The 27,574-nt window shown below is 46.0% G+C and overlaps 1 pseudogene; it reads left to right on the top strand.

The window, feature by feature from the left end:
- The first annotated feature begins 13,781 nt into the window (after window positions 1-13,781).
- LOC134951453 (5S ribosomal RNA) lies at window positions 13,782-13,900 on the top strand (annotated as a pseudogene).
- The last annotated feature ends 13,674 nt before the right edge of the window (window positions 13,901-27,574 follow it).

Below are 27,574 nucleotides of genomic sequence, written 5' to 3'. Positions count from 1 at the left end.
ATTGCAGTATGGTTTGTCCAGGGGCAAAGTTACTTGATTTTTGTTTTAGTTTTATTTTGATTTCCTCCCCAACTCTTTAAAGTCTGGAAAACACCCAGATAACCTAACATAGAAGGAACACTACATACTAAATGGGTTTATTTTGAAGGTGAAACAAGCTTCTATTTCCATTGCATGTAACATGTGTCAAATGTTTCCTGTTTATTTTATTTGTGATTTGTAAACAAAACTGTTTTCAGGAATTCTGACAACGATCTGCATACATTTTCAAAGTGATAATTTGATTATTGGGAGATATAAATAACAGGACATTCCATTTGTTTGTGTTTTGAAGCAAATAGTATTGTTATGTGTTCTCTTAGAGATATAATACTATTTTTCATATTTGAAACAGTTTGTTAATACATTAACCCAATTCTTCATTCCCTCCCTCCTCTTCTTGGCCTGACCATTTCTGATCGTCAGTGGGATAAGATCTTCATATACACAGCTTTATCTCATAGAGTTTCGGTAGATGAAACCCACTTTATATTTCTCGCACAATGGTAAACAGTATGAGTGCCGGAGTATCTTCAACCCAATCCCTGGTATCCCAGGTTTGACCATTTTTCATTCCCAATACCCGGGATTGAAAAAAAGGTCTGGGTTTGGCCTTCCCACTCCCAGCCTACATTTGGTGGGAATGCCCTAACATCCAAGAACTCTGTACTAAGGAGGTTGTGGAGAAGGCATGCCTTCTGACCCTGGGTTCTGTGGGTATGGTATACAAGATCTAGATTAATTAGGTCTACAGTCATCGGGTCAACCCCTTACGGTAGCCTGACAGAAGGTCAACATGGACAAAAGGTTGACATATGAAAGGTCAACACTGGAAAAGGTTGACATGGACAATAGGTCGACAGGGTCAAAGGTCGACATGACAATGGTTAACACAAATATAGTTCACACAATTTTTTTTAATTTGTGGGGTTAGTGTGGATAGTTTATTCATCTGGGACCACCATTTGTTGAAACGCGTCCCCTCGCAGGCTCACTTCGTATGCCTGTGCTTCAGGCACTGTGTCTCACTTCGCTTGCCACAATGTCACTAATGGTTTTGATTGGTGACATGGATAGTCAAGAACAGAAAAGGTCCAAAAACATGGGAAAACCCCCCCAAAAAGTGTTGACCATATGTGTGTCGACCATTATCATGTAGACCATACGAACCTGTTGACTTTTTGAAACTGTCGACCTTTTCCAGTGTCAACCTTTCATATGTCGGGTTTGTGAGAAGCACGACACCGAACTCTATGATTTGCGCAGGCTTTGTTATGTTTAAAAGGAGAGAAACAGTTAAAATGTAAAAAAAAAATGGATCCTGGGCTGGTATTGGAAAATGGGGGGGGGGGGGGGGGGGGGTGCAGGGTTCCCCCTATTCTCCAATAACCAGTGCCAGGCTGAACCAGCCAGGGAATAATGCTATTGAAGGGAGACACACAGCGTGGGGTCCTGCAGTCATAACGTTAACCAGCCCCAAATTGGTCAGCTAGTTTGAGGCTGGTTAATGTTATGGCACAAGGACCCGGAGGTCCCACACACACACATATCTTCCCCCCCTTCCCCCTCCGGAGGCACAACCAGCCCTGGGAATAGCTGATTGGCTGAGAATGCAGGAACGGTTTCTATGCAGTAGCAAATTAAGATCAACATGGGCCTGGAGCTGAAATTTAGGAGGGGCCTATCTTGTGTTGTGTATGAGGTGTGACCACATTCTGGAAAGTGAACCAGAAAACATATTCCACTAGTGAAAGAAGACAGATAGATTAGTGTTCACAATAGGCTGTTTTATCAGATCGCCGCGCCCTGCTAAAACAGCTTGCCCACTGCTGTGCTGCCGTGGTGTGAATATTCACATTAAATGTAGAGCTCTGTGCTGGGCACGCCTTCATTAATGACACTGACAGCTGGGGCACATCCCCATTAGTGACGTTGAGGGAGCCAGACCAACCCCTCCCCGGACAGCTGGGCACTGCCCTGGCATCCGTGCCCGCATTCTAGGAGGAACACTATAGATCAGTGTTTTTCAACCACTGTGCCGTGGCACACTAGTGTGCCCTGAGCATTCTCCAGGTATGCCTCCATAGTAGCAGATCCAGGCCCGTCAGCGTTTTGACGCTACTGAGGCCCTGGAATGATCAATACTGATGGGTTTAGTGGTTGCAGAGCCAGTACTAATTTTGGGCCTGTGCAGTGTTTGGCTCTTCTGGCTTTCTCAGATGTGGCTCAGGCGTTACCTATGGAGAAGCTGCGACATGGCATCCTAGGAAACAGCACCATGAATCACCATTATATTTGAGTGTGCCTTGGCAATATTTAAATCTTGTTCAGTGTGCCGCGAGTTGTAAAAGGTTGAAAATCTTTGTGCTACAAGGTCGTCACCATGTTGTTATAAAAACGCCCCAAAAATGCAAAAAGACACATTGGTAGAGGGGCTGTTGGAAGGGAACTGCAGAGGCCCCACTTTGCTACCCCTCCCCAGCATGCCTGTGCTGTAGCCAGTGGTAGTGGCGCCATCTTCCTGGTGATCTCTTCGGGAAGATGGCGCCGCACATAGAAAGCAAAGACTCTGGCACTGTGCCAGAGTCTTTTCTCTCTAGTGGCCAGCATCATCGTCCCAAATATCACTGGAATGATGGCACTGGGCACTGGCTGGGGAGGAGGGACCTGCCTCCTAAGATTGTTCTACTGTGAGGCTTAATCTGAATTGGGGGTACTATTGTGTGACCACACGCATCCTTGTGTGACCACACTCTTTTTTGTTTTGCAACTAGGGGGTGCCTAATCCCTTGCACTGGTCCTGGCTCTGCTTAATGACGCAGGGAGGGGGGGGGGGGGGGGGGGGGGGACAAGTTCCACCACCACTCCAAGACCACTTTAGGCACTGCCAGGTACAAAAGTATTACTACAGACATTTTTCTGCATTTGAACAAGGGAATCTGTTAGTCTGAAAAGTCTGCTTCTTCTGTTACTGTTTGCCTGCTTTAATACAAAAAATAAAAAAATATATATTGAGCATGATTTAGTGCAACAATTCACTGGCATGTAAAGAAAGGACCCTACACACTTGCCGAGGTGCCCGACGGCCGATACGGCAGACGGACGACCCAGAGGCGGGGGGGACTGGCGGGAGGAGTGAACTTTCTTCACTCTCCCTGTCACCCGGCCCGATAGCCCTGCATGCTAATATGGACGAGATTGTCCATATTGGCTTGCATGTTTAAACGAGCCGGCACCAACGATGAACGAGTGCGGGGCCACGCATCGTTCATTGTTGGTGCATACACACTGAAAGATATGAATGATATCTTGTTCATTAATGAACAAGATCGTTTATATCTTTCAGTGTAATAGGCCAGTGTGTAGGGCCCATTACTTTTGCGACAGAAGAACCTGCCATTGCTGTGAGCTTGTGTAACAGATTGTAACCAGGGCAAAATGTTAGGAGGAATGGCAGCGCCTCCTAAAAACCCATTCTCCGGAAGAAAAGCTTTCTCGGCGCTGGGAGTCACTCAGGGGGTAGCGTTGAACATTTGTCCTTCTCAGCGGTGGCCAGACCATTTTTGGGGCAGCTGCGTGATGTCACACACAGCCGTTCCGATAAAGAAAATGGTGGCTGTTTGGCTGCATATGCAGGTGGCATCTGCTATTCCCTGTTCAGCGATGTGATTGCAAAGAGATTGCAATCACAATGCTGGGCGGGACTTGGGGGGTTATTCAGGTTTGGTTGCAGATTCTGCAATCCTTTCTTTCGCATGCTGAATGTCCTGCCCAGTGGTTCCTAAACTTTTTTGAATTATGACTACCTAGAGTATCAGAATTTGTTTCACGACACCCCTAGGCCAAAGTTTCTTATTGAGAAATTCAGAAAAAAATAAAATGAAGTAAATTGTGTTTAGAATATGTCATCCTTAGGTTCAGTTATGTGGGGAGGGACTGGTTTTGCCAGTTAAATTAAGTATAATTAATTTGAATTGGTCCTGGACCACCAAACTACGGCACCGCTGCAAGGTCCCACTTACCCCTCCCCCCAATTTGGAAACTAATGCCATAAAATAAACTTTTTTTTTTAACTACATGTAATACACCTTAGATCTCAGTTCCTATAAGGTTGTAATTCCTTGTATACAGTAAACTACACATATTTGAAAATCCTACACCAGGCACAAGTAGTCATTCAGATGCGTTGGGTATGGTTGACTGGCGGCCGGGATCCTGGCGCTCAGCATACCAACGTTGGGCTCGCGGCCGCCAGAATGCCGGCAGGGGGGAGCATTCTCCTCACTGTGGGCTCGGTGGCTTGCTGCGCTCGCCACAGGTTCTATTCCCACTCTATTGGTGTCGTAGGCACCCACAAGTCAGAACAGTCCTCGGCCCCCTGCCAGTATTCTGGTGGCCAGGATCCCGGCAGAGGTATGCTGACCACCGGGATGGTGACTACATCCCATCTAGATTACTATGTGGGAGTTTTATCATTATTATCCTATTGGTATGTAAAAAGTGCTAAAAGGGGGGAGCACTACTGCACAGATTACATACTGTTCCTCCAGGGAGGTATACACTTTGTGGTGTTACGTGTATAAGCGGCTCCTCTGTGGTGTAACGTGTATAAGCAGCTGTACAGTGGTGTAATGTGTATCAGTGGCTCCTCTGTGGTGTAACGTGTATAAGCGACTCTACTGTGGTGTAACATGTATAAGCGGCTGTACTGTGGTGTAACGTGTAGAAGCTGCTCTACTGTGGTGTAACGTGTAGAAGCGGCTCTACTGTGGTGTAACGTGTAGAAGCGGCTCTACTGTGGTGTAACGTGTATCAGCGGCTCCTCTGTGGAGTAACATGTGTAAGCATCTCCTCTGTGGTGTAACGTGTATTAACGTATACTCTGTGCTGTAACGTGTATAAGCGTCTTCTCTGTGCTGTAACGTGTGTAAGTGGCTCCTCTGTGGTGTAATGTGTATCAGCGGCTCCTCTGTGGTGTAACGTGTATAAGCGGCTCCTCTGTGGTGTAACGTGTATAAGCAGCTCCTCTGTGGTGTAACATTTATAAGTGGCTCCTTTGTGGTGTAAGGTGTATAAGCAGCTCCTCTGTGCTTTAACGTGTATAAGCGGCTCCTCTGTGGTGTAACGTGTATAAGGGGCTCCTCTGTGGTGTAACATGTATAAGCGGCTCCTCTGTGGTGTAACGTGTATCAGCGGCTCCTCTGTGGTGTAACGTGTATAAGCGGCTCCTCTGTGCTGTAACGTGTGTAAGCGGCTCCTCTGCTGTGTAACATGTATCAGCGGCACCTCTGCTGTGTAACATGTATAAGCGGCTCCTCTGTGCTGTAATGTGTATAAGTGGCTGTACTGTGGTGTAACGAGTATCAGCGGATCCTCTGTGGTGTAACATGTGTACGCATCTCCTCTGTGGTGTAACGTGTATAAGCATCTCCTTTGTGCTGTAACGTGTGTAAGCGGCTCCTCTGTGGTGTAACGTGTATCAGCGACTCCTCTGTGGTATAACTTGTATAAGCGGCTCCTCTGTGGTGTAAAGTGTATCAGTGGCTCCTCTGTGGTGTAACATGTGTAAGCGTCTCCTCTGTGGTGTAACGTGTATAAGTGGCTCCTCTGTGGTGTAACGTGTGTAAGCTGCTCTTCTGTGGTGTAACGTGTATCAGCGGCTTCTCTGGGGTGTAACGTGTGTAAGGGTCTCTTCTGTGGTGTAACGTGTATAAGTGGCTCCTCTGTGGTGTAACATGTATAAGCGGCTGTACTATGGTGTAACGTATATCAGCGGCTCCTCTGTGGTGTAACATGTTTAAGCGTCTCTTCTGTGGTGTAACGTGTATAAGTGTCTCCTCTGTGGTGTAACATGTATAAGCGCCTGTACTGTGGTATAACGTGTATAAGCGGCTCCTCTGTGGTGTAACGTGTATCAGTGACTCCTCTGTGGTGTAACATGTGTGAACGGCTACTCTGTGGTTTAACATGTATCAGCGGCTTGAAGACCATGTCCTCAGGAAGGGCTTAAAATTCTGTCCCACTAATGATATCAATCATTTTAATCTCTACATTGATCTACAAAAATTTGTGCGGAAATTAGCGTTAAAGAAATTTTTCAGCAATAAAGGGGATACTGAATCAATCCAGGGTGTCAATAGCTTTAGGAAGAAATCTACTTTTAATCCCACCTTTAGTAAAGGCTGTTTTGTGGAGTCTTGTCAAAAGAGTGTACTTAATGATTTGAATTAATTGAAAAATTCATCAACACAAAAACATTGAATAAATAATTTAAATAAAAAGGAATGGGAATCACTCAAACAGCTACAGGACAATAAATAAATCATCATTAAACAGGCTGATAAAGGGGTGGGTATAGTCATCATGGACAGGGCCAATTATATTAGTGAAGGTTTGAGACAGTTGGAAGATGAGTCACATATCTTAAATTGAGATGTGATCCATCGACAAACATTTTTTCAGCTTATTGTGCATTGATCCAAACCTTTCATGATATGGGAACCATCAATTCAGAGGTTACAGGGTACTTGGTGAATGAGGAATATACTATCCCAGTACTGTACCAGTTACCAAAGATTCACAAGAATGAACTCAACCCCCCAGGGAGACCTATAGTAGCTGGAACTAATTCCATAACAGCCAACCTTTCGGCCTATATAGAATCTAAGTTACAACCTTTGGTCCTATCAGAAAGATCCCATCTGAAAAACACCAAGGATATAGTGAATCAGTTGGCAACACTTGGGTGGGATCATGATTATTTTCTTTGCACAGCAGACGTGGCATCTTTATGTTCCATCATTTCACATACAGATGGAATTAAAGCTATAGAAACCACGTTGGGTCACATAGAATTAGAGCCCAATATGAGAAAATTCATCATTGATGGTATAAAATTAATTTTGAATAAAAATTATTTCAATTTTGACGGGGTCTATTACAAGACGATTGTGGGTACCGCCATGGGCACCAAGTTTTCGCCCAGCTATGCAACATATTTATGTCCTGATGGGAAGAACAACAAGTTTGGGCTGGTCATGGCTGGGGCGCGAGCCTGGTGCGATGGTGGCGGTACATAGATGATGTTTTGTTTATTTGGAAAGGGGATAGGGAAGAGTTAGATAAATTTTGCAATTATCTAAATTCTAATGATCTCAATATTGTCCTTACATTTGATATCAGTCAGAAGTCGGTTCATTATTTAGACTTGAATATAGAAATCATAGATGGGGTTCTCACTACTAGCAATTTTAAGAAACCCACAGATTGTAACACATTCATTGAGCAAGATAGCTGCCATTTGCCATCTTGGTTACGTAATGTACCCAAGGGACAAATGTTGACGCTTCGGAGAAATTGCTCAAATGATATAACCTTTAGAAAACAGGCATAATCTCTTAAATTGGATTTTGTGGTGAAAGGTTATGATCCGATAGCGCTACAAGATACTATTGAAACAGTAACCACCCAACAAGAGATCAGAGCTACTCTCTAAAACAAAAAGAGGTGGTACTGATTGGAATATTTCCCTGTCATTCAGTACTCAGTTTAATAAAAACCATAAGAAAATTGAGAGGATTATATGGAAAAATTGGGGTCTACTTTTGAAAGGTGAAACCCTATCCAAGTTGTTGCCCGCAAGACCAAACTTTATATATAGGAGGGCACCTACTATAAAAAATAAGATAATTTCCAGTGTATTACCGATGGATGGCAAAAGGTTATTGCCCCGTAATAAAGGATTCTATAGGTATGGTGATTGTAGAATGTGCAAATCGTGCAAACAAACTGTATGTAAGATAACGGAAATTGAGGTGAATTAAATTTTATTTAAAATCAAAGATTTTATAACTTGCTAGACAAGTTATGTCATATATGTTTTTATTTGCACATGCAGTCTAGCATATGTAGGCAAAACGAAAAGGTCTATAAAAATACAAGGATCAGAACACATTAGAAATATCCTTAAAGCTAACGAAAATCATCCTTTTTCGTTGCACTTTAAGGAAGTCCATTCCATGTCCACACAGGGATCAAAAACTTTTGTGGTATAGCATGGTTTCCCAATAATTGGAGGACCAATAATAGGGATGTGAGACTAGCTCGGACAGAGATGCAACTCATTCATGATCTCAATACTCTGAGTCCACAAGGGTTAAACCACAACTTTGAATTGAAGTGGTTTTTATAAAGTTTTGCCTGCGGTGACCATATAGTCTGGGTATATATAAGTTTTGCATTTGGCTTGTATAGTGGCTTCTCACTATTCCATTCGGAGGTATTATAGCCACATGTATTGGTTAAGTGTCTCATAGACGTTACACCTGTATGTTTTGATATGATTTTTGGAATAATTAATATCTTTATATCAGGTCCTGTGGTTTCCACATTAAGCCCTGGGGCTTCCACATTTTTAATATTTGGCAAATTGTGGATTAGTATAGAGGGGTATTATCCCATTTGGGTATGTGGTATATGGGTTTACATAGAGAATGCACCATTATTGAGAGTGCATGTGTGTATCCATGACCACCGGGTAAACTATCTTCGTCACAATAACTCGCGATAGGATATTTGGGACATGATGACATCACAAAGTAAACGACGGATGGCATTCGGGAAGGTCCGTGTACATGACCATGGATCTGGTCACGTCAGGATGAGGACGCACATAGAACAAATCCTGGTGCGTCATCACTTAGTGCAAACCATCTCGTAGTCATGGTAATATTTGTGAGCCACGAAGGTGGACGTATTGCCATGACGTCAGATGGCGGGGAGCACACAGCCAGGACGCATACATATGGGGGATTCCGGGATTGGTGATGCACATACAATACGTCCCCTCCTAAATAGAATTAATTGTCTGGTGGCCATGGCAACACATAGGAACCGGGATAGCGGGCACTCTATAATGATGTCAGACACCACTTGATTAATAGTCTTAATTAAGTAAGTTATTTTACACATGTACAGACACATATTTACACATATTTACCCCGGTGCGGCACTCGATGTCTCACAAAACAGTCAAGAGATAATTTGCTGGTCAAACAACGTTTCAATGCTCGTAAGCACTATCGTCAGGTTAGCTGACGATAGTGCTTATGAGCATTGAAACGTTGTTTGACCAGCAAATTATCTCTTGACTGTTTTGTGAGACATCGAGTGCCGCACCGGGGTAAATATATATATATATATATATATATATATATATGAACAATAGGGGGATGAGGGATATGTAGCGACCACTGGTGTCAAACAATGAGGTAAAATTGCCAATAGCAAATATAAAAACAATTTATTATCATAAATTAAGACTTAAAAAATTACATAAAATTTTTTCCTTACGTGGATGTGAGGTAAGTACAGGTCTGCCAACGCGTTCCGTCAATTAGACTTCATCACAGGGCTAGGGTGGAAAGGGACTGACTGACTATATATAGTGGTAATGATTAGGAATCACTTGTGACATCACTTCCTGTCTAAGGATTAGCTAGAATTGGCAGCGCTTAAAAAAAAAAGTTATAAAGCTATTGATGTTAATCTAACATGTTTTGTTCCCAATGTCAGTTTATGAAAACGAGTTTTATTACACAGTCCAGAGTACAGTCTTTCACAGTGTTGGGGCGGCCAGAGCAGCACTTCCGCCCTTCTTCCGGTATCTGGCGCATTCGTAAACTTCCGCCCCACTTCCGGTTTTCTACTGCGCCTGCCGCAGGCAAGGGGTATAGTGTTGTGGAGGCCGTTTTTCGGATGGCGGTGGCCATTTTGTTGTGGACATCTATAATGTTCATAATGCGGCGGCCATCTTTGGGGAGATCCCTCTGAAGGACATTTTATTCCATTGTAATTACGATGTTCCCATGGAAAAGAGAGAATAGATGTATGAGACAATGATTATCGATTACAGCAAGCTTTTAAACATGTAGGGGGGGCTGGTCATCATGGATAAGGTCAAATACATCACAGAGGCAGAAAGGCTGCTATCAGATGGAGAATCATGTTTAAAAGCTTGCTGTAATCGATAATCATTGTCTCATACATCTATTTTCTCTCAGTCAGTCAGTCCCTTTCCACCCTAGCCCTGTGATGAAGTCTAATTGACGAAACGCATTGGGAGACCTGTACTTACCTCACATCCAGATAAGGAAAAATTGTATTACTTGATCTTATCATAGTTTTATGTTTTTTTAAGTGCTTTAGTTCAGCTGTGATTGTTGTCCCATTTTTATGTCATTTTTTATGTCTTAATTTTATGATAATAAATTGTTTTTATATTTACTATTGGCAATTTTACCTCATTGTTTGACACCAGTGGTCACTACATATCCCTCATCCCCCTATTGTTCTTACATTTTCCCAGGAAATTACCACCCCTGTTTTTATTGAGGGACCTAACTGACGCCCCATTAGTAGCACAGGGGAGTGTCATACTTTACCATTTTTAAACATCACATATCTGTCTGTATCACATGTGGCGCAGTAATAATCCTCTTGCATTTATTTTTGGCAACAATTTTTTATTGCAGCCTGGTGAAAGGGAAATACCCAACAGAATGTTGAGAAATACAGATCGTACCAGTAAAAGAAACGTGTGGTGCCAAAAGATTTTTAATGAGAGTCTTAATGTAAATGAACCACCTCAACCATGTGATCTTGATGATTTATTCTGGGGAATAAAAAGACTTCTCACTAAAGAAGTCAAAACATGGTGGGACATAAAGGGCCTGGAGCACTACATTTCAATGGATAGGGTTCCAAGAGGTCTTAGACTACTCAAACAACCCACATTTGGCAATCAGGAAGGGACGTTTAAAAATGGGACAAAATACTACACACCTGTTCTATTGACTTCATGAAACTCCTTATTGATGAAAAGAAAAAGTCCCTCTCACTCCTAGAGACTGAAATTAAGACAAAGGAGATGGAATTGGAACCGTTCAAGGATAAGGAGGATTATAAGATCAATGAAAAAGTACTAAATAAGAAAATGGAGCATATTGAGGAAGAAGTTATCAAAGGGAAGGAAAAGAAATTCCTAAGGGACAAGAATGACTACGAACAAGGGAGAGTGAAGAATTGGAGCAGATTTAGACCTAATGGACATCTTAACCAGAGAACTGACGAAGGGAATTGGAAATCTGTACCTATAAAGAATTCGACCACAAAGAGTAAGGCCATGAACACCCCTACCAGCGGCATAAGGACATCCAAAAGGTTCACGACCTTGCAGAGATACGACTCAAACAGTGAACAGGATTTTTTATCCCAGAGAACAGGCGCCAGACCAAAGAGTATCCTAAGAACCTCAAAGAATACGTACATCACGCATCGCCCCTCAAAAGAAGACATACAAAGGAAAAGGAACTCGAGGAGGCAGGAGGGAGGGAATACAAAAAAAGAACATTGTAGTAACCAATCCAAGAGACAAAGGCATTTTTAATCTATCCCAACACACCTTAACAGAACCAGAAATATCCCTTTTGGACAAAGGACTTACTTTTGCACCCACAGGAGGCCTTAACAAGTTTGAGACATTTATTGATCTCAACAAGTTTGTCAGGAAACTTACGCTAAAAAGACATTTCCTAAAGAAAGAAGATGCAGTTATTGCTAACTACGAAAGCCGCTCCAAATCTGGCCTTAAACCAACATCTAAGTACTACCCATTAGAGTCCAAAGGGAGCAACATTAGTATATTTTATGAACTGGTAAAGAAGGACCTGTGCGATATGGACCAAGTAAAAATAAAAGAGAAGAATATTAAGAACAGAGAAAGTGAAGCCCTGAAAAACTTACAAAAGAACAAAGGGATCATTTAAAAACAAGCTGACAAAGGGGGGGGGGCTGGTCATCATGGATAGGGTCAAATACATCACATAGGCAGAAAGGATGCTATCAGATGGAGAATCATATGAAAAATTGACTGGAGACCCGAAAGATGGTTACATTGAAGAATTAAGGACACTTCTACTGCATGGTTTAAGAACAGAAATCATCACTAAAGAAGAGTACCAATTTTTAATGAGATCAGACCTCACTACCCCCATCTTTTGCTTCTTACCAAAGATTCACAAGAGCTTGGACAACCCGCCCGGGAGACCTATAGTGGCAGGGATCGACTCACCTCGAATTTGTCCGAATACGCTGATGTCTTTTTAAAACCATATGTAAAGGAGCTACCGTCATACCTTAAAAATACTACCTCGGTATTGAGCCTGCTAAAAGACATAGAATGGAAGGACTCGTATATGTGGGTCACAATAGACGTCCAGTCACTATATATGTGTATCGAACATGAGAAAGGAGTGACAGCCTGCAAAGAGTTTCTGGACAAAGACACCACATTACCAACTAACCATAAAGATTTTATTTGTGACATCATGTATTTTATTCTGCACCATAACTATTTTAAATTCTTGGACTAATTTTATCTACAACGGTGCAGCACCGCAATGGGTACGATTTTCGCGCCCAGTTTTGCTAATCTTTTTATGGGTTGTTGGGAAAAGACTTTTATATACGAACACCATGATTTTAACAGCAATATCATCTTTTATTGTAGATATACAGATGACATTTTAATAATCTGGGATGGAAGTATTGAATGTTTTAACAAAGCAATCATCTCAAAAGATGGAAAAATAATATCCCTTTCTCCCAGTTTAGCAGAATGAAAAGAAACTGTAGCTAACCAGAGGACTGCCAATTACAACTCGAGATGTACAGAAGCAGGTTCAAGGAGAAAGAGTATCCAGATACCATCTTAGAAGAAGCCATTACCAAAACCAATGAAGTCGAAAGATCTAAGCTGTTAGAATACAAAACAAATGAAAAAACAAAAGAATCCACGGCATTTGTAACAACTTACAACCGACATGAAAAATCTATCCGGGAGTCATTCAGGAACCATTGGAATATATTACTTATGGACCCCATCCTCAAAGAGATCCTCCCTCCTCGCCCAGAAATAGTTTTCAAGAAAGCACGGAATCTCAAGGATATACTGGCCCCCAGTATGACTGACCAGGAGAAGGACCACACATGGCCTAAGTGTGTGGGTTCATACAAATGTGGACAATGTAACGTATGCAGGTATCTATACCCGAACAGGAAAACCTTTACAGATGGAGAGAAGAAGAAGGAATACAAAATTAAAGACTACATGAACTGTAACACTCAATCAGTTATTTACCTCCTAGAATGTGATTGCGGCAAACAATACATTGGTAAGACAAAAAGACCACTAAAACTAAGAATACAAGAGCACGTGAGGAATATCAAGAACAAAGTAGAAAGCCACACCATCTCCAAACATTTCAGCCTAATACACAATTCCAACCCGGAGGCTCTGACATTCAAAGCGATTGAACTAGTAAAGTTGGGAGATAGAGGAGACGACCTTGCCAATAAACTGTCACGCCGTGAAATGTTTTGGATTTTCCAACTCCAGACATTACAACCAATGGGATTTAATGACAACTATGAAATTGCCCCCTTCCTATAAAAGTACAACCGCATATTCGAGCCGTATATCATCACCTTCTACCTTAACCTATCCTGTTCTAGCCCCCCTTTCCCCCTCCCCCCTTCTCCCCCCTATTCTTTTCACAAAACTCACCCCCACCCCCTAAAAAAAAAAACCTCCCTCTTTCACGTATTTACTTTTCACACTATATTTTACACACTTGTCATAGAGATAGAATTGTGTTGGAGTAACAATCTAGAAGGTACAACGTTGTTACAGTCAAACCGCGCTGGAAATGCCGAACTACGTCCGATCTTGGAAGCCAAGCAGTGCCGGGCCTGATCAGTACCAGTGAGGGGGACCACCTGGGAAGATCAGGTACTGTATAGTACGATAATAAATAGCTGCCTGAGAAGGGTGTAAACTCCATACTAACATAGTATAGAGCACGGAACACTGCACAAACACGTAAATGAGTATTAAAAATCAGTATTATTCAAGCACATGCACCTTATACCTTAACACAATGCACTTTTAGTATAGTATTATTTTTCCTAGGAATTAGATCCATATTAAGCACATGCACTCTATATTTCAGCCATAGCAGATGTACATTCGTTAATAGTTTGTATGGTTTTTTTTATATATATTTATTTATATTGTATTTCCAGTACACCATATTTTTACCCTTATGATTTTAACTACATGTTTAAAAGCTTGCTGTAATCGATAATCATTGTCTCATACATCTATTCTCTCTTTTCCATGGGAACATCGTAATTACAATGAAATAAAATGTCCTTCAGAGGGATCTCCCCAAAGATGGCCACCGCATTATGAACATTAAAGCTGTCCACAACAAAATGGCCACCGCCATCCGAAACACGGCCTCCACAACACTATACCCCTTGCCCGCGACAGGCACGTGCGCAGTAGAAAACCGGAAGTGGGGCGGAAGTTTACGAACGCGCCGGATACCGGAAGAAGGGCAGAAGTGCCGCTCTGGCCGCCCCAACACTGTGAAAGACTGTACTCTGGACTGTGTAATAAAGCAAAAATAAGACCCCGCATGCCATGGCATGAAAAAACGGTAGCAACCACCTGACAGAGAAGACACACCACCAGGGTGTAACCAAAAACACTAACTGCAGACACCGTACGCACTGGGACGGGCGCCCAGCATCCTCTACGGACTAAGAGAAAAGGATTTACCGGTAGGTACCAAAATCCTATTTTCTCATACGTCCTAGAGGATGCTGGGGACTCCAAAAGGACCATGGGGTTTATACCAAAGCTCCAAAATGGGCGGGAGAGTGCGGACGACTCTCCAGCACCGAATGAGCAAATAAAAAGGTCCCCAACAATCATGGTATCAAACTCGTAGAGCATAGCAAAAGCGTTTGATCCCGACCAATAAACCGCTCGGCAAAGTTGAACCGCCTAGACTCCTCGGGCATCCGACCAAGAAGAGCCCATCTTTCCATTAGAATGGGCTTCCACCAACTTCGGTCACGGCAATCCAACCATCGAACAACATGCCAAATCATATCACAGATTCAGCGTGTAACAGATAGCATACTGCAGTCGCCCCAAGCATGTTGGGAGCATACCGGAGAAACAGTGTTACGTTCCTGATGCTCAGAACTAGAAAGATGTTGCGAAGTGAGTCCAGAGCACCAGGATGTGACGCTGAAATAGGGAGGGAACGGGAATAGCCCCTAGCACCCTACCTCCGTTGTTTTACCCGTGTGGTCAGTTCACGCCTGAGTGACTATGGTTTCTTGGGCCCACGGCAGCCGCGTTTGAAGGGCGGATTAGGTCTGCCCAACTCAGATGCCCCCAGGTCTTAGAGTGAGACAAAGCGTGAACCGAGACAGGATAATAACAAGGGGACCTCTAACTTAAAGCAAACAGAAGCTAGGGGCTACTAACTACCCTAAAACTAAATATATGTGCGGCACGCCGCCAAAGGAACAGAACAACAAAAGATATCACTGTCCACTCCCCCACACGGCACCACCGAGTTCTGGGGAGGACAGTGAAAAGCGGAAACCTCCGCAAAAACCACCAATACAAAAAGTACCAAAAGGACTAAGCGGCCTAGGCCGCAACACGCGGCAGAAGCCGCTACTCACGAAACCGGGAGAGAACCCCAACAAACGAGAACCCCCAGATGACTGCAACAGGTTCACTTGAATGGGAAGGATTCCCAGGACCGGCTTCAGAACTCCAGGACTCAGGAGCACAGGGAGCAGGATCGACCAGATACAGCTGACCAGGAACAGACGTTACAAGGCAGGAACAGCATACAGGAAGCTATCACCGGCGTCTGTGCCAGGTAGTGAGGGAGAATATAACAGGGAGCCCTCCAATAGCTGCAGCGAAGTTTAATTAGTAATGTCGTGCAGCTGCCCTGCTGCACGACCAGAGCTAACAGATGTATAGATTGATAGGAAGCAACGGGGAACGCGGTTCGTCTGTGGCGTCCCCATTGCTAAGGGTCCGGCGGCTACGCGCGCACGGCGTCCCAGCGTTGCCAGGAACCCGGCGGCTCAGCGCACATGGCGTCCTGGCGTTGCTAGGCGCCGGGCGAGCAGGAAGGTAGGTGCGGCGGCCGTGAGCGTCGCTCGGAAGCAGACCGAGTGGCGCCGCGGACCGCGGCACCTAACAGTACCCCCCCTTGAGGAGGGGTTAAAGAACCCCTAAAGCTGGGTTTCTGAGGAAATTCCTGAAAGAATAATCTCTTAAATTTAGGGGCATGTAGATCCTTATCCAGGACCCAAGACCTTTCTTCCGGGCCATAGCCTTTCCAGTGAACCAAAAAATAAAGCCGGCCCCGAGAAACTTTGGAATCTAAAACCTTCTCCACCAAGAACTCTTGTTGCCCCTGAACATCCACCGGAGGTCTACCCTGGGAAGTCTTCCGAGGGAATCTCCTGAAAGAAAAATACTGCTTCAGAAGGGAACAGTGAAAAGTATTGCCAATTTTGAGTGATTTAGGCAAGCGTAGCCGAAAAGCAACTGGGTTGACCTTCTTAATGATAAGGAACGGTCGAATAAATTTGGGTCCCAATCTAGCCGAGGGTTGTCGGAGCTTGATGTTGCGGGTTGACAACTACACCTTATCTCCCACCTTAAAAGTGCATGGGCGTCGGAACCTATCAGAAAAAAAATTTTCTCGGAAGGCAGCCTTCTTAAGGGCAAGGTGCACCTTTTTCCAAATCATTCTGAGACGGGAAGTTAAGGTCAACGAGGAGACTGGAAAATGAGGGTAAAAAGAATTGGCTCTAGGATGAAAGCCCAAGACCGAAAAGAATGGGGACTCCTTGGTGGAAGAATGACAAGAGTTATTATAGGCAAACTCGGCCAAAGGAAGAAATTCAGACCAATCATTCTGAAGTTTGGCCGAATATAGCCGTAAATACTGTTTTAACGACTGATTAACACGTTCAGTTTGTCCGTTAGACTGTGGATGGTACCCAGATGTTAAAGAGAGTTTCATATTTAATGAGGCACAAAAACGTTTCCAGAAACGGGCGATGGATTGCGGTCCCCGATCAGAGACAATATCCCTGGGTAAACCATGGAGCCTGAACACATAGCGGAGAAATAAAACTGCCAACCCTTGAGCAGAGGGTAATCGGGGGAGAGCAATGAAGTGGGCCATCTTACTAAAACGGTCTACTACCACCCAAATGACTCGAAATCCAGCTGAAAGAGGAAGGTCCACCACGAAATCCATGGATATATGTGACCATGGCCTGAGAGGAATGGCTAAAGGTATGAGTTGCCCGACCGGCAACGATCGAGATACCTTGTACTGAGCACAAACCTGACAGGAACGGACAAATTCCCTTACATCTTTAGAAAGATTAGGCCACCACACTGAGCGAGAGATTAACTCCAAGGTCTTAGTGATACCCGGATGACCAGAAACCTTATTATCATGAAACTCAGCTAGAACAGTGCCTCTCAGAAATTCAGGGACGAAGAGACGATCTGCAGGAGTGACTTTAGGAGCCTGCTGCTGAAGCTGGACTAGCTGTGTAAATAAATCCTGTGTGAGGCCAGCCCGGATGACAGACGATGGAACTATGGGGGTAGTAGCCGGGTGGTTGTTGTGAACCGGAAGAAAACAACGTGACAGGGCATCGGCTTTTGTATTCTTGGAACCGGGCCTGAAGGTGATAATAAACCTGAAACGAGTAAAAAACAACGCCCAACGTGCCTGTAGAGCATTAAGCCGTTTAGCTGACTCAATATACTGCGGGTTCTTGTGGTCAGTAAACACTGTAATGGTATGCCTAGCTCCTTCCAGCCAATGCCTCCACTCCTCGAAAGCCCATTTAACTGCCAACAATTCTCAATTACCAACATCATAGTTGGATTCTGCTGAGGAGAATTTCCTGGACATGAAGGCACATGGGGTGTAATTCCTGAGACTCCGGGTCTTCCTGAGAAAGGATAGCCCTCACTCCAACCTCTGAGGCATCTACCTCGACAATAAAGGGGAGCTCCGGGTTAGGGTGTCTGAGCACTGGAGCTGAGACAAAGGCCTGCTTTAAGGCCAGAAAGGCAGACTTGGCTTCAGGCGACCAATTGGAAGGGTCCGCTCCTTTTTTAGTCAATGCTACTATAGGAGCAACCAAATCAGAGAAGGTATGAATAAAACGCCTATAGTAATTTGCAAACCCTAAAAAGCGCTGAATTGCTTTTAAGTTTTTGGGTTGTGCCCAATTTAGGATGGCCTGGAGTTTTTTTGGTTCCATGAAAAACCCCTTAGGAGAAATAATATACCCCAGGAAGGACACTTCTGTTATGTGGAAATCACATTTATCCAGTTTGGCGTATAAATGATTTTCCCGTAACTTCTGAAGGACCAGTCGCACATAGGTATTATGTTGTTCTAAAGACTCGGAGTAAATCAAAATGTCGTCTAAATAAACGACCACGAACTTTCCTAGAAAGTCGCGAAGGACGTCGTTAATGAGATCTTGAAATACAGCAGGAGCATTTGACAGCCCAAACAGCATCACCAGGTATTCATAATGTCCCGACTGTGTGCTGAAAGCCGTCTTCCACTCATCCCCAGATTTAATTCGGATGAGATTGTAAGCCCCTCTAAGATCGATCTTGGAAAAGATAACGGCAGTCCGGAGCTGATCAAATAGTACTGAAATCAGTGGCAAGGGGTAGGTGTTTTTAACAGAGATTTTATTCAAAGCCCGAAAATCAATACATGGTCTGAGCGACCCATCTTTTTTCTCAACAAAAAAGAACCCTGCACTCAATGGAGATTTCGAGGGCCTAATGAAGCCTTTTTTTAGGCTCTCCTGTACATAATCAGTCATTGCCGTAGTTTCCGGCCCAGACAGGTCATATAGTCTCCCCTTAGGTAAAGAGGCACCGGGAACTAAGTCAATAGCGCAGTCATAGGACCGATGAGGAGGCAGAATATCCGCATTACCCTTGGAGAAAACGTCGGCAAAGTCCTGATATTCCAAAGGAATAAGTTCTGGGGTGACTGCCGCAACCCGGACTGGACGGGAAATACATTCCTTAACACAAAAGGGACCCCATCGGGAAATCTCCCCAGACTGCCAATCTATGGTGGGATTATGAAAGGCAAGCCAGGGGTGACCCAGAACTACGGGGACAGCCGGACAATGGGTAAGGTAAAATTCGATTTTCTCTGAATGTAGGGCCCCCACTGTCAGTTGTACTGGAGGTGTGCGGTGAGTGATTACCCCGTTAGAAAGCGGACCACCATCCAAGCCGTGCATGGTGATACGTTTATCCATAGGTATCTGTGGAACGCCCAAAGCCTGAGCCCAACCAAGATCCATGAAATTTCCCGCAGCTCCACTGTTGACGAAGGCCGACACCAACGAACTGAGGCTACCAAAGGAAATGTTTACAGGAACTAATAAGGAATCATTAGAGGAGATTAACTGCAGACCCAAGTGAACCCCCTCACTATTCACTTGGTCAGAGTGTTTCCCTGCTTATTCCGGCAATTACGTGTGATATGTCCCTTGCCACCACAATACAAGCAAAGACCAGAATTTAGCCTTCTGGTTCTTTCCTCTGGGGACAGCCGGGAGAGACCCATTTGCATGGGCTCCTCGACGTCCTCAGGGAAAGTATACACACATGGACTAGGCCTGAAACTAGCTCCTCTTTCAGCCCTCCGCTCCCGGAGACGACGATCAATTTTAATAGCAAGCTCCATGAGTTTGTCTAGAGTCTCTGGAGCGGGGTACTGAAGGAGACTGTCTTTAATAACTTCAGACAAACCGAGGCGAAACTGACTGCGCAGGGCCGGGTCATTCCAGCCACAGTCGTTCGACCAACGGCGAAACTCGGTACAATACGCCTCTGCTGGATTTTTCCCTTGCTAAAGTGCACGCAGGTGGCTCTCAGCCGACGCTTCTCTATCAGGGTCATCATACAAAAGGCCTAAGGACTTAAAAAAGGCATCTACAGATAGCAAGGCAACATCATCGGCTTTTAGTCCAAAAGCCCAGGTTTGTGGACCGCCTTGTAGTAATGACATCACAATCCCGACCCGTTGAGACTCAGTACCAGAGGATCGGGGCCTTAAACGAAAATAAAGCTTACAAGCTTCCTTGAAATTAAAAAAATCCTTTCGGTTACCCGAAAAACGGTCAGGTAGATACATCTTTGGTTCTGGAATCATACTCGGGGAGGCTCGCAAAAGATCTTCCTGCGATCTCACCCGAAGAGTAAGATCCTGAACCATCTGAGTTAGTTCCTGAATCTGGTTGGCCAAAAGCTGGCTGGGATTCGGTCCTAATACTGCCGGATTCATGAGGCCGAATTTCAAAGCCCACCAAATACAAAAAACTTTTTTTTTTTTTTTGTGATTTTGGGCCGGTGATAATGTTACGTTCCTGATGCTCAGAACTAGAAAGATGTTGCGAAGTGAGTCCAGAGCACCAGGACGTGACGCTGAAATAGGGAGGGAACGGGAATAGCCCCTAGCACCCTACCTCTGTTGTTTTACCCGTGTGGTCAGTTCACGCCTGAGTGACTATGGTTTCTTGGGCCCACGGCAGCCGCGTTTGAAGGGCGGATTAGGTCTGCCCAACTCCGATGCCCCCAGGTCTAAGAGTGAGACAAAGCGTGAACCGAGACAGGATAATAACAAAGGGACCTCTAACTTAAAGCAAACAGAAGCTAGGGGCTACTAACTACCCTAAAACTAAATATATGTGCGGCACGCCGCCAAAGGAAAAGAACAACAAAAGATATCACTGTCCACTCCCCCACACGGCACCGCCGAGTTCCGTGGAGGACAGTGAAAAGCGGAAACCTCCGCAAAAACCACCAATACAAAAAGTACCAAAAGGACTAAGCGGCCTAGGCCGCAACACGCGGCAGAAGCCGCTACTCACGAAACCGGGAGAGAACCCCAACAAACGAGAACCCCCAGATGACTGCAACAGGTTCACTTGAATAGGAAGGATTCCCAGGACCGGCTTCAGAACTCCAGGACTCAGGAGCACAGGGAGCAGGATCGACCAGATACAGCTGACCAGGAACAGACGTTACAAGGCAGGAACAGCATACAGGAAGCTATCACCGGCGTCTGTGCCAGGTAGTGAGGGAGAATATAACAGGGAGCCCTCCAATAGCTGCAGCGAAGCTTAATTAGTAATGTCGTGCAGCTGCCCTGCTGCACAACCAGAGCTAACAGGTGTATAGATTGATAGGAAGCAACGGGGAACGCGGTTCGTCTGTGGCGTCCCCGTTGCTAAGGGTCCGGTGGCTACGCGCGCACGGCGTCCCAGCATTGCCAGGGACCCGGCGGCTCAGCGCGCACGGTGTCCTGGCGTTGCCAGGGACCCGGCGGCTCAGCGCGCACGACGTCCTGGCGTTGCTAGGCGCCGGGCGGGCAGGAAGGGAGGTGCGGTGGCCATGAGCGTCGCTCGGAAGCAGACCGAGCGGCGCCGCGGACCGCGGCACCTAACAAACAGAGCCTCTATTTCTCCAAACTGAGCCAAATTGGCAACCTAAATATTCAAATCCCCGGTAACACCGAAAGACTTTGAATCAGCAAATGCCGAAGGACCCACCGGCATCAAAAATAGACTGTTTTCTGCGAAACCCAGCAACCACTCTTTGGTAGAACTACAATCCGAGTTCACAAGTCCTCTCTGTCTACCTGGAAGACACACATTGCGGCAGGCAGATTCCCCATTTTTACACATTGCGGCAGGCAGATTCCCCCTTTTTACACATTGCGGCAGACAGTCGAAAGAAAGAAAGAAAGAAAGAAAGAAAGAAAGAAAGAAAGAAAGAAAGAAAGAAAGAAAGAAAGAAAGAATTATACTTACCCTCTCCGCTGGCTCAGGCTCCTCGGTGCAGCTTCTGACGATTCCCGGGCAGGAGAGAAGGAGGAGGAGGGAGGTGTAGGAGGGTGCCGCAGCAGCGCTGTGTCATTGGTGGAGGCGCTGCTGCTGCTGCCCCTCTGCTTCACTATAGGCTGTTCTCGGAAGACAGCCTATAGTGAAGCCGAGGGACAGCAGCAGCAGCGCCTCAACCAGTAATAAAGCGCTGCTGCTGCTCCCTCCTCCACCTCCCTCCTCCTCCTTCACCCCCGTGCCGCTGCGGTGCGCTCCTCTCCTCTCTGTCCGGGCGGCTGTGTGCTGCGGGCAGCGGTTTGACTCATTACATGCTTTGGGCCCCTGGACAGAGGCGGGCCCCAGTGCAACGCACTGGTTGCACTGGCGGTAGTTCCGCCTCTGGCTCTGTTTGTCCTGTATGCAGCCAACAAGGTTGGCGCTCCTGCTTCTAAGCAGACTATTGCTCGCTGGATCTGTAACACGATTCAGCAGGCTCATTCTACAGCTGGATTGCCGTTACCAAATTCCGTAAAGGCCCATTCCACTAGGAAGGTGGGCTCTTCTTGGGCGGCTGCCTGAGGCATCTCGGCATTACAGCTTTGCCGAGCAGCAACTTGGTCGGGTTCAAACACTTTTGCAAAATTCTACAAGTTTGATACCCTGGCTGATGAGGACCTTGCGTTTGCTCAGTCGGTGCTGCAGAGTCATCCGCACTCTCCCGCCCGGTCTGGAGCTTTGGTGTAAACCCCATGGTCCTTACGGAGTCCCCAGCATCCTCTAGGACGTAAGAGAAAATAAGATTTTAAACCTACCGGTAAATCTTTTTATCCTAGTCCGTAGAGGATGCTGGGCGCCCGTCCCAGTGCGGACTAAATCTGCAAGACTTGTGTATAGTTGTTGCTTTCATAAGGGTTATGTTGCAGTTAGAATCGGTCTTTGACTGATACTGTTTTTTGTTCATACTGTTGACTGGTTGCGTATATTCCAGGTTATATGGTATGATTGGTGTGGGCTGGTATGAATCTTGCCCTTAGATCAGGCATTCCCAACCGCGGTCCTCAAGGCACACCAACAGTGCAGGTTTTAGTGATATCCAGGCTTCAGCACAGGTGGTTAAATCAAAATAACTGAGGTACTAATTAAGTCACCTGTGTTCAAGCCTGGATATCACTAAAACCAGGACTGTTAGTGTGCCTTGAGGACCGCGGTTGGGAAACACTGCCTTAGATTAACAAAATCCTTTCCTCATATTGGCCCTCATTCCGAGTTGTTCGCTCGCAAGCTGCTTTTAGCAACATTGCACATGCTAAGCCGCCGCCTACTGGGAGTGAATCTTAGCTTAGCAAATTTGCGAACGAAAGATTCTCAAAATTGCGAATAGAAATTTCTAAGCAGTTTCTGAGTAGCTCGACACTTACTCTGCCACTGCGATCAGTTCAGTCAGTTTCGTTCCTGGTTTGACGTCACAAACACACCCAGCGTTCGCCCAGACACTCCCCCGTTTCTCCAGCCACTCCCACGTTTTTCCCAGAAATGGCAGCGTTTTTTCACACACTCCCATAAAACGGCCAGTTTCCGCCCAGAAACACCCACTTCCTGTCAATCACACAACGATCACCAGAACGAAGAAAAAACCTCGTAATGCCGTGAGTAAAATACCAAACTTCTTAGCAAATTTACTTGGCGCAGTGCGAACATTGCGCATGCGCAGTTTGCGGAAAATCGCTGTGATGCGATGAAAAAGAACGAACGAACCACTCGGAATGAGGGCCATTGTTCATCTCCTCTGGGCACAGTTCTCTAACTGAGGTCTGGAGGAGGGGCATAGAGGGAGGAGCCAGTGCACACCCATACTAAAAGTTCTTTATAGTGCCCATGTCTCCTGCGGAGCCCGTCTATACCCCATGGTCCTTACGCAGTCCCCAGCATCCTCTACGGACTAGGAGAAAAAGATTTACCGGTAGGTTTAAAATCTTATTTTCAACCTCACTAACTATGTAATTATATAACTATGGGGGTCATTCCGAGTTTATCGCTCACTAGCAGTTTTTAGCAGCCATGCAAATGCATTGTCGCCGCCCACTGGGGAGTGTATTTTCGCTTTGCAGAAGTGCGAACGCTTGTGCAGCAGAGCGCCTGCAAAATAATTTTGTGCAAAACAAGACCAGCCCTCTTCGTGTGCGTTGATTCTAACGACGGAGGGACGGCTTTTGATGTCACACACCCGCCCAGCGAACGTCCAGCCACGCCTGCGTTTTTTCTGCCACACCTGCGTTTTTCTAAGCACTCCCTGAAAACGGTCAGTTGACACCCAGAAACGCCCCCACTTCATGTCAATCTTCCTGCGTTCGGCCATGCGACAGGAATGTTCGTTACACTCTGTGCAAACCCACGATGCTCATTGTACCCGTACGACGCACCTGCGCATTGCGGTACATACTCATGCACAGAAATGCCAATTTGTAGACTGATCGCTGCGCTGCGAACAACGGCAGCTAGCGATCAACTCGGAATGACGCCCTATGTTTATTGAAATTCTAATTAACGTAGTTTTCCTATTTCCCATCTGAAGAATACCTGTGTTACATTTCAGCTTCCTAACATATCGGGAAGTAAGAAAATTAGTGATGAGTGAGTGAGGGCTTTTGCATTTAAATACAGGTTTATATAGATTTATTTAATTTATTTATTTGGGGGAGGGGCTGCCTATTTTATCAGTCTCGGCAGGGGCGTCGGAATGGGGGGAGCAAGGGGGCAGCATGCCACCCCAAAACCTGACAGAGGCGCAGGCGCTGGGGAGGGGAAGCGCTTACCGGCGGAGAGCCAGAGACTCCAGTCCCACTTTGGAAAGTCTGCTGCCGCTGCGTGCTGCCCCATGTCTTGTGTCCTGGCCGGGAGGAGGGGTGCCCATGCTGAGCCTGCTGGGACATCCCCACCACCTCCCATTAATGCAGGGGTGGGGAACCTTTTTTTACCGAGGGCCATTTGGATATTTATAAAATCCTTCGGGGGGCCATACAAAAATTCTCAACTTAAAAAATTACCCTACCCCCCAGTAGGACTGCCCCTTAGAGGTACTGTGCCAAAAAAATGGGTGTGGCGAGTTAAAATGGGACGTGATACACATATGCCCCCAATAGTGCAGTGCCAGATCCACAATTGCCCCCACAGTGCCAGGTATACAAATGCCCCCACAGTGCCAGGTATACAAATGCCCCCACAATGCCAGGTATACAGATGCCACCCACAGTGCCAGGTATACAAATGCCCCCCACAGTGCCAGGTATACAAATGCCCCCCACAGTGCCAGGTATACAAATGCTCCCCACAGTGCCAGGTATACAAATCCCCCCCACAGTGCCAGGTATACAAATCCCCCCACAGTGCCAGGTATACAAATGCCCCTCACAGTGCCAGGTATACAAATGCCCCTTACAGTGCCAGGTATACAAATGCCCCCCACAGTGCCAGGTATACAAATCCCCCCACAGTGCCAAGTATACAAATGCCCCCCACAGTGCCAGGTATACAAATGCCCCTCACAGTGCCAGGTATACAAATGCCCCTCACAGTGCCAGGTATACAAATGCCCCCACAGTGCCAGGTATAGAAATACCCCCACAGTGCCAGGTATACAAATGCCCCTCACAGTGCCAGGTATACAAATGCCTCTTACAGTGCCAGGTATACAAATGCCCCCCACAGTGCCAAGTATACAAATGCCCCACAGTGCCAGGTATACAAATCCCCCCACAGTGCCAAGTATACAAATGCCCCCCACAGTGCCAGGTATACAAATGCCCCTCACAGTGCCAGGTATACAAATGCCCCCCACAGTGCCAGGTATACAGAATGCCCCCACAGTGCCAGATATACAACTGCCCCTCACAGTGCCAGGTATACAAATGCCACTCACAGTGCCAGGTATACAAATGCCCCTCACAGTGCCAGGTATACAAATCCCCCCCTCCCCCGTGCTGCTTACCGCTGCTGCATTCGGCGGCGTTTCTCGTGTGTCAGGACAGGGAGGAGAGTGCGGCTGTCGGCCGGCGGCATGTAGGACTTCAAACCAGCCACCGGTTCGAGAGCCATTCAGAGCTTGCGGACCGGCAGCCGCGGCTCCTAATTGGCTGCCGGTCCGCGAGCTCTGATTGGCTCACGAACCGGTGGCTGGTTTGAAGTCCTACACGCCGCCGCTCTCCTCCCTGTCCTGACAGCTGAGACACGCTGCCGCCGGACTGAGCAGCAGCGTGTCTCACTGACAGAAGCGAGTGGGCCGGAGCAAACGGCTTTGTGGGCCTTATACGGCCCGCGGGCCGGAGGTTCCCCACCCCTGCAGTAATGCATCAGTGTGAAGAGCCGGACAGGACATGTGGCAGCACACAGCGGCGGCAGACTGTCCAAAGTGGATATATACATAGATAAGAGAGCGCATAAGGATTCAAAATATTTATTACAGAATAAAAAATAAAAAAAAATTGTACCCAATCACTATTCACATAAATGCATCTTAGCACTGGGGCACTAGAGACACTTCAGCATACCTCCCAACTTTGATGGAATGCAGAGTGGGACATCAGCGCGCGCCAAAGGCGCGCGTTCGAAATCAGGGGGCGTGGCCTATCCAAAAGGGGCGTGACCTCGCGGCAAGTGCCGCAATCTCAAACCACGCCCCCGTTTTCGTCATTATGGGGGCATGGACAGCGCTGTGAGAGCTGCTGGCCATGCCCCCTGTCCCTCTCTGCCAGGAATAGATGCCGTGCGCATGCGCACGGCATCTATTCACCGCTGCTCTGCTCAGAGCAGCAAGTGACAGGTAGGGATCTCCCAACTGCCTCCCCACTCGCGGGACACTGCGACCCGCGGGTGGGACAGCGGGACAGACCGTGAAAAACGGGACTGTCCCGCCCAAATCGGGACAGTTGGGAGGTATGACTTCAGTCCGATGTTAAACAATATATTGCTCCAAGCTTATTAAAAGGTTCATATATATACAGTATATGTATATAGGCATATCAGACTGCAGTTATATAGCTGTGTTGCTCTTACCAACCGCCACTCTATTGCCGGAGTTAAACTCAGTCTCCTTTTCTTTCTCCTAGCCTCTGTGGTCAGTGTTAATAGTGTCCAGCTGCTGAGAACCCTATTACCGGACCAAAACGTGAGGTCAGCGTCCTTGTAGTACAAACCACAGTTCCTGAGACCAGAGATAGAGACTTATTTCTGTGGGGGAATGCGGCTGTAGGGGCCCATGCTTAAAGATGTAGCCAAGTTCCAGTGGGGGTGTGGCTAACCTTTACAGAGTACATGCTCTGTGCCCCTTGGTAAATATATAATAAACCAAATTATTGTGAAGTATAATGTAACATATGTATAATGCATAAATCCAGTGCAATAGGATAGTCTGGAACTTGATCCCTAGAGGAGGAGGAGGGCCCACAGGCAGTAGGGCCCTCCGGTGGTTTCCCCTGTTCCCCTGTGGGCCAGTCCAACCCTGGATGCATTTATGTGAATAGTGATTGGGTATAAATTATGTTATTTTTTTATTGTGTAATAAATATTTTGAATTCTTATGCGCTCTCTTATCTATGTATATACCTTTTACCATTGTAGTGTAATTTCAGGCTATAAAGTGGGAGCAGCATTTGATATTCTAATTGCACAGTGACCAGCACATTAGCCAGGGTGTTTTTTG

This window comes from Pseudophryne corroboree, chromosome 1 (genome assembly GCF_028390025.1).
Source record: "Pseudophryne corroboree isolate aPseCor3 chromosome 1, aPseCor3.hap2, whole genome shotgun sequence".
NCBI lineage: Eukaryota > Metazoa > Chordata > Amphibia > Anura > Myobatrachidae > Pseudophryne > Pseudophryne corroboree.
The sequence above is the reverse complement of the archived record's forward strand: the minus strand, read 5'-3'. Positions and strand labels throughout refer to the sequence as shown.